General features: G+C 34.6%; 2 long non-coding RNA genes across 2 annotated transcripts; one reads left to right on the top strand and one right to left on the bottom strand.

Annotated features, from left to right (window-relative positions):
* Positions 1-451: 451 nt before the first annotated feature.
* Positions 452-1,815, bottom strand: LOC111208618. The gene is made up of 2 exons (XR_002660512.2): positions 1,053-1,815; positions 452-961 (listed from the first exon to the last, which is right to left on the bottom strand). It is a non-coding gene; the product is annotated as an uncharacterized LOC111208618 (long non-coding RNA).
* Positions 1,509-2,130, top strand: LOC125591235. The gene is made up of 2 exons (XR_007327203.1): positions 1,509-1,718; positions 1,806-2,130. It is a non-coding gene; the product is annotated as an uncharacterized LOC125591235 (long non-coding RNA).
* The last annotated feature ends 16,515 nt before the right edge of the window (positions 2,131-18,645 follow it).

An 18,645-nucleotide genomic window follows, 5' to 3' on the forward strand; every position in this document is an offset into this window, starting at 1 on the left:
TTTTCCATTCATCAGTTAACCGTTGACTATTTTGATCCCAATTTTGCGCAGTCAACTATTAGTTGAGGAATAAATATGTGCAAGCAATACTTGAGTATTAAAACTGCCGATTTCAAATACTTCGGGAATTAAATGCCCATTTTCCCTTGGCTTTCTTGGTTTGGTTTCTTAGAGTCATGATTGGCTTGGTTTTGGTTCCAAAACTCTAAAATTCCATCTTTCCAAAACTCTAAAATTCCATCTGTACAACGAGCCTACTCCCCTAGATACATCTGTCTATGAAACGGGAAACTCGGTTCCGAGTAAACAGAAAGTTGGATGCTTTATATGAAAGGCTACAAAGAGTTTTCTTTATAATAATGCAATGACACTTGTTCTTGTACATAAAGATTAAGAAAAAAAAAATCCAAACTTTGATGAGAAAAACCAAACAAGAATTGAAAATCAAGAATCAAGAATCACAAAGGTGAGATTTTTATGCATTACGACACAAAGTTAATAAAACAAAAACCATAAAAGCAATGAGATATGTACGCTAGAGAGAGAGAGAATCAAACATCTCAGAAGAACCCAGAAAGAGAAACCAAACTAAATCTTTCAAAGCTCAGCGTTTGTTAATTTCAATTCAAAATGGGTTCTTCTACTTCAAAAACCTCTCTTCAGCTTCTTCTACTTCTCTCTCTTCTTCCCCGGCGACGAAGCTCGCCTCAGACTCCTCTTCTCCGGCGATCCACAAAGCTTTCTATTTTCCGACGCCGTTGGTTCACCATCCTCTGTCTAGAAAAGGTGACACTCACCACCTCGTTTCCCTCACTTCCACTTTTTACAACTCTCTCCTCCTCAAATGCTCCTCCGACCAAGAGACACCTCCTCGTATCTCAAACGCCGACAAGCACACGACAGATCCGGGCTCACGTGAGTGGATTCCACATAAACCTAAGAACTTGAGAATCTTGCTCTCCTGAAAGATCATCACCAGACCCTAGTCAGCAAACGAACAAACAAACAAGAAGTACTTGCTTTCTCTGAGATAAGCAGAACAAAGTTGAGACCTTTTTCTCTTCAAGATTGTTGGGTCCGAAAATCTGAATCATATCTTCCCCTTCCTATGTCGTTAAACCTTCTCTTATACATTTTAACTGCTGGAACACTCATTGGAATATTTCCAGAAAACTAAAAAAAAATTGCAAAATTTGAACAAATAACCAATTCACATACACAAGTCTGATCTTTGTTCTTGAAAAGGAGGAACCTTTGTTGAAAAAAACAGAGACATCACAACATAATTCTCATTTTAAAAGGAAATGAGAGAAAAGCCCCATTACCTATTGAGATAACTCACAACATAAACCATATCTTTTCCACTGAAGATTCAAGAAACTTGAAATCTGTTTTTCATTGTTCTGATTCTTTTGAAAAAAATCAAACCCCCAAAAACTCAAGTTTTGTTGTCCTCGGGTTTCTCTGGAAACAGAACGGAGAAGAAACAAAAAAAAGTGGAAAACGCTTCACATCTATTTTCAACTGCTAGAAGGACGCATCACATCTTTTTTTTTCCTATCTTGAAGCTTTCCCTTAAGACATCATAGTTACAGACTATCATATAAATGTGAGAAGAAAAATGAGATATGAAGATTTCAGAGAGTTTTAATATGAGATGGAAAAGAAAAAACATTCAGAGATGGGAAAAAAAATTTGAGAGGTTGAGACAGAAAAAGGTTAGTAAAGCAAACGAGGATGAATTTGGTCTAATAATGGCTATAGATAAGTTTTTACAGTTTTGATGTGTCTAATAATGGCTACAGATAAATGAAAAGGGAGAGGATGGGTGGAGCCTTTTTTCGATTTCATAGAAGAATTTCTTTTGTCAAACAAATCTATACAGATTAAGTTTATAACAAGGAGAGAGACAAAATGGTAGCGGCAAAGATGGGATACCGGTTTGGTCAATACTACACCTAAGTCTAAATATAGGGGCATACTCGTATTAATAAAAAATGTACAGTTTTCATGTCCATTTACCTAATATCAGCTTATAATTTGTATATTTACCGCAAATTCCCTATAAAATATGTGTATTAATTAAGTAATTTTTTAAATTTTAATGATAATGTGGATATCTAAGATGAAGATATAGTCGTGGAAGCACCGTGGTTTAAGTTTAAATGCTTTTATACTAGGTTTGGGTTATATTTTCAAAGGAAACATAATTTCTTGCAGATATAATTATTTATATCTGCCACTTAATCCGAACTAATTTGCTCATTACCATTTTTCCTAGATTCAATGGTATTCCTCTCTTCTTGGGATATCGAGCTAATTTGCTCAAATATTTAATTATTTATATGATGATTCCTCGTGGAAATTTATTTTAGTCAAGTTTTGTACTTTTTATGTTTGTTGGACGAAGTTTTTTTTGTAACATTTGTTGTCTGAAGTTGACTTGATTATTTATCCGAGATAACTAATGTGATGCGCACATGATGATAGAAAGATAATTAATGAGATGAGCACATGATGATAGAAGTAGAACCATTATTACACTGATACGCAAATCTTTTGCCTCATACTTATAAACACATACTAATATATTATCATAGACACATAATATATTTGTTCAAAAAAAAATATTATCATAGATGCATAATATGTTAAATAACATATTTATTAAATCTGTATAAGATCTTTTTTAAACAACATATCATGCCAAAACAATAACAAGAGTTGGTAAGTCAAACAAATGTGACTATATTAAACTGATTTATTTGGTTGCATATGATTCAACCTATATTATTGGCTTATTCTTCGAGTAGGGGTGGGCACTTTACCCGATATCCGAAGTCGCATCCGAAGTCGCATCCGAACCCGATTCGAAAAACCCGAACTGAAATCCAAACCGAAGTAGCAAAATATCCGAACGGGTATTGAATTAGGAGATATTGGATATCCGAACCTGGACGGCTAATATACGAACCCGAATGAATATCTGAAAATATGTATAATTAACCTTATATTTATAGTTTACATCTCTCATTTTATATAAAATATTTATATTGATACTACACATATTTTAAGTTCATATGATATACATACAATGACGGAAAATGATTTGCTATTCACTTAAAATGCATGTCAAACTTTTTATTTCAAGAATTAACAAAAAGTTACATCCAAAATTTAAAAACAATAAACAAATTAATGTCTTTTTAGTTTCAAAATGTTATGTCCAAATTTTTTTAACCATTCAATCTATTAAAAATAAAAAAATTAGTTAAGTGAAATTTATATTTTTAAATACAAGAAATATTAGAAATGAAAAAATTAATATTTTTTTTTCAAAATTTAAATATCCGAACCCGGTCCGAAATAACCGAATCCGAACTAAAAATACCCGAACCCGACCTGAAGTTCAAAAATACCCGAACGGGTTCTAAACCTCTATACCGAAATACCCGAAAATCCGAAATACCCGACCCAAACCCGAACGGGTACCCGAACGCCCACCCCTATCCTAAAGTTGGTACAATGGTATTATTAGATTTCAAATTTTATTGTTCAGAATATTTGTTGTTTAACATTAATTTAGCAGTCAACAATAGTCACAAAGACAAACGAAGAAAATAATATTGTAAAAAAAAAAAAACTCGAGGATGTGTACCGTAACTGACATGTACCTAATAAAATAATTTAACAGTTTCCCCCTGCGAAAGCTAAAATCCACAAACAAAATTTTAATGTAAACTAGAGCTGGATCCGTCCGACCGGGCGGGTGTTTTTTTGTTTACGTAATGTAACTAAATATTTTTTACACCATTATATAATCTTTAAAAATGATAATAAAATGGTGACAAAAATACATCACATAATACATATATTGCTGTTACATAATTCCGCTAATAGTAAAAGTAAAATGATTTATATAACTGTAAATGTAAATATCACGCGAATATTTGTTTTTATTTGACCGATATTATTTTTATCTACCTGATATCGATTTGGCTAGTGGTAAAGGAAATGCTAGTAGCCTTTCATTGGTCGGGTTTGATACACATTGGAAAGAATTATTTACAACATTTGGGTTCCCAGTAAAAAAAAAGAAACCACTTTTTCATTTTTTAGAAATATACTTTTGTTTTCTATAAATAATATAATATATATTTATTTTTTCACGTATTATGTATTTTTTATTATGACATTACGCATAATAATTAAAATATATATTTTTAGTTTATTTTTAGTTTATGTGTGTGTTTTCCATAAACTAAAGTATATATGCGAATCTTCGGGCGGATAGCTTAGCACGTAGTGCAAGAAAGCAACTGTCCTTTGTCGTTCACATGGATGCGGAGTTACCAATATGGTTTACAGAGTCAACATGAGTCTGTAAATTTTTTGCTGTAAAAAAAAATAAAGTATATATGCGAAAATAATATTTGAGATGCTTTGATAGGTTTTTGGTCATAAATGATAACTATATTTAAATTTCCAACCCGTTATATAAGTAGCCGTAATTTTTAATTTCTCAACCCGATATATAAATATTTGACATCCATTTTTAACACTAAAATATTTATATTATACTTATTAAAATGAGTAATTTGTTAAAATGAGTAATTACATTTCTTGTATTTATATTATTATCAAATTAACTTTATTTTAACTTATTGACTTTACCATTTTATTATATGTAGGATTATTATTTTATTTGAACTTTTTTTTATTTTCTTTAGAATATTGTTATCTTGTCTAAATGTTTTTCTTTACGTACAAAACTTGAATAATGTTCTTTTAAAACTTTCCCTATTACAATTTTCCCATAAGAAAAATCTTAGGTGTTTTTAAGTTTTTAATACTAATACTTAAATGTACATGTTATTACCAAATCTAATATTTCAAATCCTTTTGAAAGAAAAATAATTTAAGTTAAAATTCAATTGAACATATGTAATATCATACATAATTTAAAAATAATTTTCAAATAGAATTTTAGTTATATATATCTAAAACAATATCGTCAATTAAATAGATTAGTGAAATTGGTTATTTGAAAAATTTAATTAGGTCCAAATTTAGAATTATCAATAAAATTGATATTTTTAAATATGTTCTCATTATTAAGTTTTTATTCCCAAATACGACATATCCTTTAAATTTTTTAAATATTGTTAATTGAGTTAATTAACAATAAAATTTTGAAAAATGTAATAAACATTATTTAATAGAGGATAATATCCACAAATTTATGGAAAGAGGTTTCTACTTTACATATTAAGGTTTATTGTATTAATGTGCATTAAGTGTAATATTTATCATGAATTTGGTGTGGAATAGATTTAGTAAATAATATCATGCATATTTACATTGTTTTGATCATCTATTATTGTACATTTTGATCATTTAGACTAGCATTTAGGTTTGTTTAGGTTGCATTGCATTGCATTGCATTTGTGTGTTTTTAGGTTTGGAAAAACATTAATGAGGTTTTGGAGCCAAATGAGTTATAAAACATTCAAATGAGTGGAGAATGGTGCAGTAGCAGGCAACTACCGCAGGCAAATGGAGGTTGCTACGGGGCCGCAGGCTGCTGTAGCAGGCAAATGGAGGCTGCTACGGCGCCGCAGGCTACTGTCGCAGGATAAGTCTGGTTGCGGCCGTGTGTCGACGAAATTAGACAGGGCGTTTCGCAGGCTGCTGCCGCAGGATGTGGAGGTTGCGGCCGTCGTCCGAAATTTAGCTTTTTACCATTTTACCCTTGAGTTTTTAAGCTATTATAAATACATTATAAACCTAATCTTAGGAGGTTATCTCATTTTCTCTCAAAACTTTTTCTAAACTTGTAAAAGCTTGAATCTTTTGATAATCTAAGGAAGTACTTCATCTTATATTTGTGTTTCTCTTGCTCATTAACATGATTAGCCTTGATCCTTACATGAGTTTAAGGTTTCTCATGGAGATTAATGAGTAGTGACCTTGTGATTCATGGGTTAGATAGATTAGGGTGATTAGGTGGATATTTAAGATGTTTATGGCTTGATTAACATTGTTCAATGCTTGCTAAGTAATCTTAATGCTAGATTAGACTTGATCATTCTCATCTAGACCTTAAGCTATTTTACGCCCGGAAGGTGTTTGTTAAAATGCTTGAATGAACTTAGTATTGTCTTTTACATACTTGGCCAACGACAGTTGATGTCCGAGATGTTTAAGTGGTTAGTAGACTTGTGATTCATGCATGCTTGATTGCATTAGCCAACAACAGTTGATGTTTAATTCATGATTAGCATAGGGGTTTTTGCCACGACAGTGGATTAATCTATATTGAATGAGATCTAGACCTATAGACTTGTTGATTGTTTTGTTTGAACATCCTAGATTGAACCTTGATCACCTTATATCAATTATCATTACCCATGGATCCATCCTTAGCATTTGGTTGAATTCTTGCACTTATTTCTGGATTGGATTTGAGATCACCTTGTTTATATTTCTAGGACATTAGCTTGTTACAAAATCATCCATATTCTTGTTTGCTTAGATTAGGAAAGTTTGTGTATTCTTGGTGTTATAGATCTCTAGTTCCTTGTGGATTCGATCCTAAAATGCTACAATAACATACCATTCGATTGTGGTATTGTTGGCACATTACGTTAATTGGTGTGTGCTTAAACGCGTAATCAATTTGGCGTCGTTGCCGGGGATCGAACCTGGGTCACCACAGGCGGGAATACTTACCACTATACTACAACGACGACGGCCGCAACCTCCACATCCTGCGGCAGCAGCCTGCGAAACGCCCTATCTAATTTCGTCGACACACGGCCGCAACCAGACTTATCCCGCGACAGTAGCCTGCGGCGCCGTAGCAGCCTCCATTTGCTTGCTACAGCAGCCTGCGGCCCCGTAGCAACCTCCATTTGCCTGCGGTAGTTGCCTGCTACTGCACCATTCTCCAATCATTTGAATGTTTTATAACTCATTTGGCTCCAAAACCTCATTAATGCTTCTCCAAACTTAAAAACACACAAATGCAATGCAATGCAACCTAAACAAACCTAAATGCTAGTCTAAATGATCAAAATGTACAAGAATAGATGATCAAAACAATGTAAATATGCATGATATCAGGAAAAAAAATTAATTTAGATTTAAGTTTATTTATTACTTCAGTGGCATTGCTTTGTAAATAAGTTATAAGTTTTAGGGGTAATTCTTATTTGTACTTCTATTTTAATAAGATAGATAAAGTAAAGTTAAGGAGAATGGTGGAAAAAATCTCTAAGATAGTTTGCTCGAATTGGACTAATACTAATGAATGTGATAAATAGAAAGAACATTATTTGATCACTTAACTACAAATCGTCATTGTATGACTCCTGAATTCTAGTAACAAGCGGCTCTTGTTGATAGTTTTAATATCTCGACGTGTATTGATGAAGTTGATCTGATCTCGGAGCATTTCTTCGTTTAACTTGGGGTTCAGAGTGCATGCACCTTAGCGACGATAATTAATGAGGAAATTTAATCCTCGTAAATGTACGTCGACTTTACGAGTTTCTTACGAGGAATTTTGAAATCAACGTTATTTCGTCGTAAAATAACGACGAAACGATTTCTTCGTAAAAACGACGTAACATAATGTGGTTTTTACGGGGAAAAAGGGTTTCCTCGTAAACTCGACGTAACAATAGCGTCTACTTTACGAGGAAATATTTTACGTTCACTTAACGAAAAAATTTCGAGTCCACCAACTTTGTAGTTGTAACACGTTGTTTTTCGGCTACCTAACTAAATTCGTCGTAAATTTCTTGTAAAATTTCAACTACCAGATTCGAAAATTTCCTATAAATATGGACGTTTGAACATTTTTTTAACACACCAACAAGAAAAAAATGAAAAACGTGAAAGAAAAAAAAATATCAGGTTCTGGGAATATTTTCGAGTTGCGGAGGTGGATGTATATGCACTGAGATGCTAACAGGAGAGTGACGAAAGAATACCTGGTGACTTCTCCGAGCCACATCTGAACTGGAAAAAGATGCTGATCTACGTCAGAAAGACGTGGTTCAAAATTTTCAATGTAAGTTACTATTAATTAATTATATATACTTTAATTTTTTATGATTTAGATTTTTTAATTTTTTTAAACTAATTTTTAATTTAATTTTTTTCTGTTACAGCAAAAATACCATTGGTCCATGGAGGTCAATGAGAAGGTGAAGAAAGCGTTTAACGCGAAGGCGAAAGCTTGCTTGTTGGACACGGTCTCCAACTGGAAGGGTGACTGGATCGTGAAGGAATATGAGTGTGGCAAACCCCCTGAGGTCACCACGGATGTGTGGGATGGCCTCATCCGTTATTGACGGGATCCTGACTCCATTAGAGTCGCCGAATCTTGCTCTGCCTCCCGTCGGACGGTAGATGAGCACGGCCACGGGTCGATACTTCACTCTACGGGTCAAAAATCCCACGCCGGTGTCCGTCTGGATATGATAATTAAATATTTAATTTAATTAATTTTTAATATATATATATATATATATATATATATATATATATTCTAACTTTCTTAAATGTTTTTTAGGCCAAAGAGACGGGAGAACTCTTGTCTCTTTTGCAACTTTACGGGAGGATCCACAAGAACAAGGCGGGCCAATTTCTAGATGCTAGGTCCTAGCAGATCTTCAACGACTTGGTTGATCACGTTGAAGACCGCCAGACCCAGCTGACCCAGCAGTCCACCGACGGATTATCTGTCACCTTATCAACATTTGAAGTGGACAAGATTTACGAGTAAATTTTTTTATTATTCATTTACTTTAACTTTTTACTAACAATATTTATTTTTTGTTTTTAAGGTTGTCCTTAAGAAAAAGGGACGTACGTTGGAGATTGGTTCCGTCAACGATGTTTCGAGAGCGACATCGTCTTATGGTCAGAGACGGGATGATGAAGTCACTCAGCTGCGTAACGAGTTGGACTCGACGCGATCTGCGTTCACAGCTCGTATGGGTGGAGTCGAGGGCTTCTTGGACGTTGTAGCGGCCTCAAATCCGGAATGGGAGTCCTTGTTGAGGAACATGCGACGACAAAATCCCATTCCAGGCGAGTCATCCGGCACACATGACGAGGCAGATGTAGAGAGGAGGAGTGAAGAATTCTACCGGGCGATGAACGACCCTTAGTTCTTTTTTTTTTTTAGTTGGTTGTATTATAAATTCAAAACTTATTTATGTATAAAATATTTTCGTATTTACGTTTATTTTTAAATTATATTTTTATTAATAAATTAAATATTTTTTAATTCTGAAAAATAAAAAATCGAAGTAAATTCGTAGCTAATTACGACTACATTACGTGGAAAGACTACGAGGAAGTTACGAGGAAAACTTTTACGTCAACACTGTGAGGAAAGCTTAACGAGTATTTTACGTGGAAGGGTTTACGTGTAATTTATGAGGAATTGCTTTCGAGGTATTTACGAGAAAATGTAGCGTCCTCCTTATGTGGATAGGTTACGTGGTTTTTACGACGAATACTTTTCTTCGTTTTTACGATGAAATGTGTTCTCGCTAATTTACGACGAATTGGCGAGGAAAAATGCGTTACGACGAACGACTAACGAGGAAACGTGTTTCTTCGCTAATTACTCGTAAAATCTATTTTACGACGAACTTACTACGAATTTCCCCGTCGTTAATGTTGTGTTTTCTTGTAGTGTTGGTATAGTTGTCTCGGCTGGTATGAAAACTTTTATCCCATAGGTTAGAGAGAATGGTTGATTGCTTTATGGGGTGTCATGCAACATGCCGATAGTGCTCTTGGAAGTTTTGACGAGCATGCATTTTTCTTGGAATGTAGGCGTCTCTTAGTGTTACTTAATATCTGCTTGCTCGCTGTCTTGGTCTGTCTTAGGCCTGGGCGTTTTTAACTCAACCCGAAGTACGGACTTTAACCCGAACCAAAAAATCGAAATCGAATCCGAACTGTTTTACAAAAATATCCGAATGTGACTTATGAGCTTACTACGTTGGACTTTGGTTATAACCCGAACCGAACCGAAATCCGAATTAGGATCCGAAGATATCCGAAATTAGTTAAATATGTTAATGTTTTTATATGTATTAAAGTGATTTAGATATTTTAGAGTATTCAAAATATTTTTTGTAGTTTGTTTTATTTGTTGTTTTTAATATTTTTTAGTTAATTTAGATAGTTTAACTAATTTTTAATTAGATTTGTAACTAATTTATATATTTTGAAAAAAAATTGGTCGATTTTCGAAGTTTTTAAAAATATATTTTTGTACGATTTTAAACATTGGTTAAATCCGATCCGAACCGAACCCGGAAGGAACCGAACCCGGAAGGAACCGAACCGAGCCCGATCCGATAGATAGTAAAAACCGAATGGTACTTATGAGCATAACACCGAAAATCCAAAAATCCAAATCACTCGGACCGAAACCGAACGGACCACGGAATGCCCATGCCTAGTCTGTCTGTTCCCTTGCGGGTAATACGGGGTCTAGGTAGTCAGTTTGATTTTCCAGATTCTTTGATCGAATTGGACTAATATTAATGAATATGATAAATACAAATAACAAATTACAAGATAATACGGTTCAAAGTAGGGGTGGGCGTTCGAGTATCTGTTCGGGTTCGGATCGGGTATTTCGAATTTTCGGGCATTTCGGTATAGAGGTATAGAACCCGTTGGGTATTTCTGTACTTCGGATCGGGTTCAGATATTTTCAGTTCGGGTTCGGTTATTTTGGATCGGGTTCGGTAATTTAAATTTTGAAAAAAAAAATTAAATTTTTCATTTCTCAAATTTCTTGTATTTAAAAATATAACTTTGACTTAACTAATTTTTTATTTTTAATAGATTGAATGGTTAATAGATTTGGACATAACATTTTGAAACTAAAAAAAACATCAATTTAGTTATTGTTTTTAAATTTTGGATGTAACTTTTTGTTAATTCTTGAAATAAAAAGTTTGACATGCATTTTAAGTGAGTAGCAAATCATTTTCTCCGTAATTCTATGTATATCATATGAACTTAAAGTACGTGTAGTATCAATATAAATATTTTATATAAAATGAGAGATGTAAACTAGAAATATATGGTTAATTATACATATGTTCGGTTATCTTCGGATATTCATTCGGATTCAGATATTACCCGTTCGGGTTCGGATATCCAATCTCTCGTAATTCAATACCCGTTCGGATAGGTTTTTCGGATAGGTTTTTCGGATCGGGTTCGAATGCGGCTTCGGATATCGGGTAAAGTGCCCACCCCTAGTTCAAAGAGAGTATTCTAGATTTTAAAGGAGTAAGTAAAAAAGCGTCTCTCAAATAATGGTTGGGGCTTGTCTTTTATATTGATCAGATCGCTCTAACTACGCTATTTAGGTCGCACATGTCGTACTTTACCCGAGAGATCTTGGTATGCTATGTAACCGATGACAGTGAGGTGACTTGGTCCTGGTTGTTATCCGTAAACTCAGAGCTCGAATGTCGAAGTAATCTTTTGGACTGGAATACTTGGACTTGGCCAATACTCCCTCTGGATTTAAATATAAGATGTTTAAGGTTTTACACACATATTAAGAAACAATAAATACAATATTTTAGTTGTTACTTTTTGATTATATCAATAAAGTTTCACCACTCATAATTTTACTTTTTAATTTATGTTTAAATTTTAAAAATAAATGCATTAATTATATCTCAAAACATCATACATTTGTATACAAGATAAAAATATAGAACATCTTATATTCATATCCGGAGGGAGTAGATAATTTCTTCATTGCCAATTTATTCAGTTTTGACTGGATCTTTACTAAACCGGATTTATGCAATAAATCTTCCTCGGTACCCAATTCCTTTGTTGCATTTGTCAGAACGTGGAATTTCGAATTCAATAAATCATGCAATTATGAATGCACTGGGAAGAAATGTAAAGTGCAAGTTATGATCTCGAATTGTGTTGATTTAAAAAATAACGGTTTCCATTTAGACCAAACGTAAATGACTCCATCAATTAGAGAAACAATTAATTTCCTTACATTAACAAAAGATATAAAAAATAGTAAACACTATTTTCGAAACTTGTGGACTGCTCCATGCAATCTTGAATAGATTAATAACTCACTTTTCACTATACTGATTTTATTTAGCTTTTGTTTATTGGCTGAAATTTTCTTCGTTAGTTCCCTGGATAAAATAATGACAAATCCACATGACGATGGAAATAGGAAGATCAAAGGAAAAGCGTAACACACGCAAAACCGATATGCAAATAATTTGCTTCATATGAAAACATAGTATAGAATCATATATATATGTCAGATTACACGTTATCATTTATTTTTATGCTACATTTAAAAGAAATATCGTGCAAAACACTTAAACAATCATCAAGTAAGACAAATCTAAGACTATTTTAAGCTGATTTGTCTAGATTTGTCTAGTTGTATGTGATTCGATCAATATAAACTTATTCTCCAACTTGGTATATATAGCTCACAAAATATTTGCTTAACAGTAATTTAGAAAGTTGAAAAGAATAAATGAAGAAACACAAATTAAGAAAAATAATACTCTAATAAAGCACGATAAGTGACCTTTGATCACCTGAAAAAATAGAAAGTGAGAAGGAAAATAGAGTAATTTAAGTATGCGACTTAATAAGAAAATATGTGACTTAATTCAGATAATTTTGCATGGATTTAGAAGATCCATCTACTACTGCCCCTGTGTTTCTATTATTGTTTCTTAAGATCCATAAAATCTAACTTTCAGCGAGCGCCCTACGATATCATTGGAGTCACTGTCGCAGATTTATCCAAAAAAATAAATCCATCCCAGCAGAAGGAATATGCATCACAAAATGATGCATCACAAAATGACGCTGGCCGGAAGCACCATGACCTATTGGTTAAGGTTTAAAGGTTTATACATCCAAGTCTTGGATTTGAATCACATACTATGCAAGTTCTTGCAGATTATAAGAAATTCAGGTTTCAAATTTCGGAAAGAACGATTTATTAATGCAAACTACGGAAAAAAGACTTGCAAAAAATCTTCAACATATTGCACGTAAATCTGGTCAGAAGTGGATCTTTATAGGATGACTCAGATGATACAGTTAGAAATAGATCCTCATAAGACATGTAGTATTGTCGGTTGTCGAATCGTCTATGTAATCTTTCTCATAATTGTAAATTCATAATAAATCAGCGTTATAAAAAAAAAATGATGATGGCCTCATTTAAGATACTAACTGTTGGCGGTGGGTTTGAAACTCTCACTTAACTCTTCACAAATCTAACATTGGCTTATTAATCAAAGAGAATAAGCCTAGTTCAAAATAAATAGTATCATAGTTGTCTATAAATATGAAATCACTCCTTAAAAATAGAGATTTCATTTATTTTTTCCTTTTGGAGAATACAAGAAAGAGAAATAGCAAAAAATTTTAGAGAAAAGTCTTTCAGCAAGATCAGGAAGACCATTCATCCTAACGGCTATGGTCTCCGACGAGGCATGTCGTCACGCCGACACCATCAGGCGGATGCCGTCATACCAACACCGTCATCCGACACTATTTTCCTACAGCGTTTCTCCGTGACATTTTTCCGACAACGTCGACCGAAGTTATCATTCCAGAGAGCTATTATTCTGTGTGTTCACCCTATGCTCTATATCTCATCATCCGCCTACCTCATCGTTTCAGTGTGATATCAATCATAATCTCAACTTAAGCACTTGGAGTCAAATCCAAAAAACATACGATGAACTAGTTATGGCTTGATTTCTTTTATAAAATATGTAGGCAACCTTATCAGAAGTTGCAGCTATAAACACACCGATTGATAACTTTTATGAAAAAAAGCAAATAGAAAAAGAACGTAGAGAAATAAAATAGTAGGAATGAAAAAAATGTTTGATCTTTCTCAAATTTATCAAAGAATAATTTTGTTTTTTATTTTTCTAAAAAAATAAGAAAAAAAATTATTTTTTGTGAATAGTAATATTTTATAGGAATGATAGAGAATTGAATGTTTTTCTTCGTTCATTGATCAACGTACAAAGCCAAAATCTCTTTATCTTTTTGCCATCGCCTAAGCACAAATTCATTAATAACAAGATTCTCCGAGTTCCACTCGCTACATTGGTTATTTAAATATTTGTTCGACCATTTATTATATTTGTTGACCTAACCTTTTTGGGCTTCAACATTAACGTGGTTCACTTTTTAAGATAATTCGACGTTCAAATTTAATAAAATTAAAAATGATTTAGGTATGAGTGGTTCTTACATTTAGAAAAGATATAAAAATAAATACTAAGGCTCCATGCAATGTCGAATAGATTAATAACACACTTTTTACTTCTTCTTTTTTTTGTCAAATAACACACTTTTTACTATACTGATTTTAATTTTCTTTTGCTTATTGGTTGAAATTTTCTTCGTTAGTTCCCTGAATAAAATAATGACAAATCCACATGGCGATGGAAATAGGAGGATCACAAAAAAAAGCGCAATACGCGCAAACTGATATGGAAATAATATGCTTCATATGAACACATAATAGAATCATATAGTATATATATGACAGTTAACACGTTATCATTAATTTTTATGCTACATTTAAAAGAAATATCGTGCAAAACACTTAAACAATCATCAAGTAAGACAAATTTAAGACTATTTTAAGCTGATTTGTCTAGATTTGTCTAGTTGTATGTGATTCGATCAATATAAACTTATTCTCCAACTTGGAGTCTATAGCTCACAAAATATTTGCTCAACAGTAATTTAGAAAGTTGAAAAGAATAAATGAAGAAACACAAACTAAGAAAAATAATACTCTAACAAAGCACGATAAGAGATAATCTATGTCAGAGTTTCGACCTTTGATCACCGAAAAAAAATAGAAATGAACACGATGATTAGTGAAAAGGGAAATAGAGTAATTTAAGCATACGACTTAGAGCATCTCCAAAAATACTATTCATTTTAAAGTTTTGCAAACTTCAAATTCAACTTTAAAATTATTTGTATTTTACATTATGATCTTTATATTAGTTATAACTAATATAAATCCATTAAACTTTTTTAAATAACTAGCACATATATAAAAATATTAAGGTACTATTAATTAATAGAATCTTTCACTAAATATATAAAATTATAAATAAAAATAAATAATTAAATATTAAACTACAAGTAAAATACTACATTAATACTCCATAAGATAATTTATGTAATGGAGATCTTCGGTTACACAAAATTTGTTTGGATAATATTTTAGAAATTTTGAAAGTTCAAGAGAAAATTTATCAGACTATTAGTGTTGTTGTAATATTTAAATTTATTTAATAATTATTTCTTCATGTACCTTTTAAAAAATATTTTCTAATGAAGTTTCTTTTGTGATATTCCTGTTTTCTAATTCTAGTTTTAAAATATTATAAATTTTATTTTTAAATTTAATTTTATGTGCAAAATTCGAATTTATAAAAATAAATTTGAAATATTTATGATATATGAAATTTTAAGGATTAAAACGATAAATGAGAAAATACTTAAAAATCATAAATGTGGTGTGTAATTAATTATAAGGATCAAAATGCAAATAAAAAAATGAAACTTCAAATTTGAAATTTTTTTTTTTGGGTAAAATGTTAAATTTTATACCAATTTTAAATTTTTTGACAGAATACAAAGACAACAAAGAAAACAGAAAGACCCAAAACTACAAACAAAGCTGAGCTACAAGGGAAACATGTGAAATCAACAAGTAGTGAACACCACAAAGAAAATTAAGAGGATCATGGATGACGAAACACCAATTCTGAGCATTGAACTCGGACATTTGCAAAGTTGCCGCAGATCTGAAGAACTGGAGTCCTCATCGTTGTTGCCACGAGCTCCTCCTTCCGAGGCCAGCCCTCAAACCTCGTAAGTGGGAAGAGCCTACAGCTTCTCCGAGGACTATGCAAAAACGAACCAACTTCAGAAGACAAAGCTACACCCCGCGGCATATGAGCTTCTACGGGCAGTCAGAGAAGCCGCCTCCGACCAGCATCCTCGAGATAGAGAAACCGCAAGAATCATCTCCCACGGTTGTAACAAAGCAGCCAAAGTCAGGTCGCTGCCTCTATTCAACATCTATTCATCATCAGCAGTGCAACGAACATAAACTCAGTTGAATAATCACCTGTCAAGAACCTCAAAGCTGCAGACAAAATCCTCACAAGGACAAAGCTCTTATTTGGTGGAAAGGAGGACGTCGAGAAACGCCACACCATCGAACCTGCACCAAAGAAACCAGAGCCGAACCAGCACCACCTCAAGTCAGAGGTGGTTAGAGAGAAACCCTAGATCTTGACTCCAACACTGGACGACACTGCACGCGCCACCACAGAGGTTAAGAGGACTTGGTTGACAAATCCAAAGACCTTTAGCCCCACACACATTTGTAACTAAGAACCAGCGACAGAACTTCCCTGAGCAAGAAAGAGGTTTTAACCCACGCCACAGATGCGCCACCGCCAACGGAGAGGAGCAAAACCCTGAGTCATGGACCACCAAAACCCTAGCAGAAACCACACACCAACTGCAGGAACCTGAGTAGAACATGTACACCGATGGCCACACCCGACATAACCTCCAAGACCCAACCCGAAAGACCAAAATTGGTACACACCGACGGAAAGAGAAGACGATAGCAGGAGAAGACACCTTACTCCAGCGCCACCAACTGAAACCGGCAACAGATCCATGTCATAAGGGCTGGATCTACCGGCTGGATCTACCAAGCCGAGAAGGCTGAGAGAAACAGATGAAGCTGGAAAACCCCCACACCCACACCGCGAGAAGAGAACAGATCCAAGCCTCAACAGGACAACTCGACCAGAGAAACCCCTCATCTTCAACTATTCACCAGCCTCGCCGGAACTCCAAGGCAAGCCCACCCGATCTGAACCGCGAAGGAGGGACGAACTCAGAGCGACGACAACAAAGCTGGAGAGGCAGAGGAGAGAGACACCGGGTGGGGGGGGGGTGTAGAAACCCATTAAAAAAAAAAAAAAAAAAAAAAGAGAATGGTCGAGTATCTTTTGGGTGGTCTAGTCGCGGACGATCAAATTGTTTTTGTCTGAACCATGTGTCAAGTATCCCACTAGACAATGGTTAGACAATGTGGTATATTTACTCAAAGGACGTTTGAAGCATGACACTTTTGGAAGCACAACAGGAAGACCGGAAATTGGGCGAAAAACCCTAATTTCGGTATTATGGAATTTTCCGAAGAAGCCGGAAACTCGGGAAATATTTTCCATCAAGTCAGGATTCATTTGGAGCTTATTAAAAATAATCAGATCATCAGAACGGGCGTCGAAAAATATTGGGAATGATCGCGGGACGAAAAATTCACTGTAAGGCCGATATCGGACAATTGACCGAGAAGCTCGAGGTGGCTAGATGTGTGTGTGTTCAGGACGTGGTGGCAAGCTCCTGTCAGTGTGTGTGTGTCAAGGGAAGCAGGAGGTGTTGCAGTACATACAACCTGTACATGCAAGTAGACATGTGGAGCACGAGGAGGAACGGCCAAGCACGAGGTGTTGCGATGCATGCAACCGAAGCATGCGGCCAGCCATGTGTGAGATGGTGTGTCGACCTGCATGCACTTCAGTCATGCAGCTGGCCATCTGGACGTGGGTGTGTCATCCTGCATGAGACTGAGACATGCAGCCAGCCATGTGGAGCACGAGGTGTCGCCGCGCATGCGTCCGGAGCCATGCGAAGCGACACACGGGCTGCCACACGGCTTGTTCCTGATTGGTTGCTGTTTCCTATAAATAGCCCACGACCCCCTCTCATTTGAGCACATTCAGAACACTTGAAAGTCAGTTCAAAACGTGAGAGAGAAAGCAAAGAAAGAAAGATCGAGTTTCAATAGTTTTCGAGCGATTTAGGCAGTTTTCGAGAACTGTTATTCTGCCGATTTTGAGTCAGCACCTGAAGAAGGTTATGTTCAAGTGAAGGGAGATCAGATATAGTGGAGACCAGTTCAAGACCATTCTGGACGTGGGTCTACTTGAGAAGGTCGAGAAAGGGTTCGGATCGCAGAAGTCGGGTTTGGGGTCAAGGCCACGGTCAACCAAAAACTGTGAGTTATAATCGATTGGTTGCTGAGTTGTTTTCATGCAGGGTCCCGTTACTTGGAAGTTGGATCATGGCAGGAGGCCGGGTCTAACTGAGTAACGGTTTGAATAATTGAGGTTATGTTGATTGAGTTGATGGCATGCTTGTTATTGTTTGAGAACCGTAGTAGCATGCTAATGGTTAGGTTGATTGGTTAGTTAGCGAATGTGGAATGCTTAGATGATATCGCTAAGTTGTGGATAGTTAGGTATTCTGGAATTAGTCTTTATGCTAGATTCTGGAATATGATTGATTGTGTTAATTTACGATTAATACTAGGAACCTTGTGTTATTTTTACCGGGTTTAGTATTAATCATATTTTGGCCATATAGCATTTGTGTAACCCACAATGCTAGGCATGTTTGAGGTGGAATGTGTTGATTGTGTGGTGATTAATACTAGGAACCTTGTGTTATTTT

This window comes from Brassica napus, chromosome C8, assembly GCF_020379485.1.
Source record: "Brassica napus cultivar Da-Ae chromosome C8, Da-Ae, whole genome shotgun sequence".
NCBI lineage: Eukaryota > Viridiplantae > Streptophyta > Magnoliopsida > Brassicales > Brassicaceae > Brassica > Brassica napus.